Raw genomic sequence first — 3311 nt, 5'->3', positions numbered from 1 at the left:
CCCCTGCATCGGCAGGCGGACTCTCAACCACTGCGCCACCAGGGAAGCCCTTTTTTTGATATATTTAATGAGAGTTCTGTAGTTGTCCTCATAGAGATCTTGTACATACTATGTTAGATTTATACCTGATAATTTAATTTTTTGGATGATAATGTAAATGGTAATGCATTTTTATTTTATTAAAATTTTTTTTTCTCAATTTCAGATACTTTCCGTATTTAAATCTTTTTTAAAACATCTTTATTGGAGTATAATTGCTTTACAACATTGTGTTAGTTTCTGCTGTACAACAAAGTGAATCAGCTCTATGTATACATATATCCCCATAAACCCTCCCTCTTGAGCCTCCTGCCCACCCTCCCTATCCCACCCCTCTAGGTCATCACAAAACCACACCGAGCTGATCTCCCTGTGCTATGCAGCAGTTTTCCACTAACTATCTATTTTACATTTGGCAGTGTATATATGTCAATGCTACTCTCTCACTTTGTCCCAGCTTCCCCTTCCCCCAGTGTCCGCAAGTACGTTCTCTACATTTGCATCTTTATCCCTGCCATGGCACTAGGTTCATCAGTACCATTTTTTAAGATTCCATATATATGCATTAGCATACAGTATTTGTTTTTCTCTTTCTGACTGACTTCACATGGCATGACAGACCACCACCTCACTACAAATAACTCAATTTCGTTTCTTTTTATGGCTGAGTAATATTCCATTGTATATATGTGACACATCTTCTTTATCCTTTCATATGTTGATGGACATTTAGGTAGCTTCCATGTCCTGGCTACTGTAAATAGTGCTGTAATGAACATTGTGGTACATGTCTCTTTTTGAATTATGGTTTTCTCAGGGTATATGCCCAGTAGTGGGATTGCTGTGTCGTATGGTAGTTCTATTTGTAGTTTTTTAAGGAACCTCCATCCTGTTCTCCATAGTGGCTGTATCAATTTACATTATTAGGATTTTTGTTTTTTTGATATTGAGCTGCATGAGTTGCTTGTAAATTTTGGAGATTAATCCTTTGTCAGTTGCTTCATTTGCAAATATTTTATCCCATTATGAGGGTTGTCTTTTTTCTAAGTTTGATGTTAACTGTAGTGTTTTGTATATATTTTTATCAATTTGAGGATATTCCCCTCTATTTCTAGTTTGCTGAGAGTTTTTTTTTCATGAATGTGTGTTGAATTTTTTTCAAATGCTTTTTCTGTACCTATTTATATGATCATGTGATTTTCCTCCTTTAGTCTGTTGATGTAATGAATTACAGTAATCGATTTTCCAATACTGAACCAGCCTTGCATACCTGGAGTAAATCCCACTTGGTAATGGTTTATTAGAATTTTTATATACATTGTTGGATTCAATTTGCTAATATTTTGTTGAAGGTTTTTGCATCTATGTTCATGAAAGATATTGGTGTGTAGTTTTCTTTTCTTGTAATGTATTTTGTTTGGTGTTGGTTTTGAGGTAATGTTAGTCACATAGAATGAGTTAGGAAGTGTTGCCTTTGCATTTGTCTTATGGAAGAGATGATAGAGAATTGGTGTAATTTCTTCCTTAAATGTTTGGTTGATTTCATCAGTGAACAAATCTGGGCCTGGTGCCTTCTTTTTTGGAAGGTTATTAATTATTGATTCAATTTCTGTAATGGATATATGCCTATTCAGATTATCTATTTCTTCTTGTGTGAGTTTTGGCAGATTGTGTCTTTCAAGAAATTGGTCCATTTATTCTAGGTTATCAAATTTGTGGGCATAGAGTTATTCATAATATTCCTTTACTATCCTTTAACATACATGTGATCTATAGCTATATCCCCTCATTCATTTTTGATATTAGTAATTTTTGTTCTCTCTCTTTTTATCTTTGTTAGCCTAGTTGGAGGCTTATTGATTTTATTGATCTTTTCAAAGAACCAGCTTTTTTTTGTTTGTTTGTTTGTTTTGTGGTACACGGGCCTCTCACTGTTGTGGCCTCTCCCATTGCGGAGCACAGGCTCTGGACGCACAGGCTCAGCGGCCATGGCTTACGGGCCCAGCCGCTCCATGGCATGTGGGATCCTCCCGGACCAGGGCACGAACCCGTGTCCCCTGCATTGGCAGGTGGAGTCTCAACCACTGTGCCACCAGGGAAGCCCGGAACCAGCTTTTGGTTTCATTGATTTTCTCTATTGTTTTCCCCTTTTCTATTTCCTTGATTTCTGCTCTAACATTTATCATTTCTTTTCTTCTGCTTACTTTGTCTTTATTAACTTTATTGAGGAATAATTGACAAATATAATTGCGTGTATTTAAAGTTTACAATGTATACATATAACTGAATCACTCTTCTGTACACCTGAAACTAACACAATATTGTTAGTCAACCATAGTCCAATATAAAATTTAAAAAATGTACAACGTGATGATTTGGTATACATATACATTGTAGAGTGATTACCAAGATCAAGATAATTACAGATCTATCACTGCACATAGTTAACATAGTTAACTTTAGTGTGTGTGTATATGGTGAGAATGCTTAAGATCATCAACTTTCAAGTATACATTACTGTATTATTAACTTTAGTCACATGCTGTACATTAGCTCCCCAGAACTTATTCTTATTCCAACTGATAATTTTTACCCTTTGACATACAATATTCCATTTTCCACTCACACCAGGCCCTGGCAATCACCATTATTTTATGTGTTTCTGTGAAATTGGCTTTTTTTTCTTTTAGATTCCACACCTAAGTGGTACCATATACTATTAGTCTTTCTCTGTATGGCTTATTTCAGTTAGCATAAAAACCAAAAGATTCATCTATGTTGTGGCAAATAGCAGGATTTCCTTCGTTTTTATGGCTGAATATTATTCCACTGTGTATGAATACCACATATTTCTTTATCCATTTTCCATCAGTGGACAATTAGGATGTATCCATGTCTTGGTTATTGTGAATAATGCTGCAATGAACATGGCGTACAGATATCTTTGAGATCGTGATTTTATTTTCTTTGGGTATAAACCCAGAAGTGGAATTGCTGAATCATATGGTAGTTCTATTTTTAATTTTTTGAGGACCTGCCATACTGTTTCCCATAATGGCTGTACCACCAACAGTACACAAGAATTCCTTCTTCTCCCTGTCCACACCAACACTTATCTCTTGCCATTTTGATAATAACCACCCTAACAGGTATGAGGTGTTATCTCATTGTGGTTTTCATTTGCATTTCCTTGATGATTAGTGATGTTGAGTACCTTTTCATGTATCTGTTGGCCATATGTATGGCCATTTGTATGTCTTCTTTGGAAAAAT

This window comes from Physeter macrocephalus, chromosome 21 (assembly GCF_002837175.3).
Source record: "Physeter macrocephalus isolate SW-GA chromosome 21, ASM283717v5, whole genome shotgun sequence".
Classification (NCBI taxonomy): Eukaryota; Metazoa; Chordata; class Mammalia; order Artiodactyla; family Physeteridae; genus Physeter; species Physeter macrocephalus.
Note: the sequence above shows the minus strand (reverse complement) of the source record.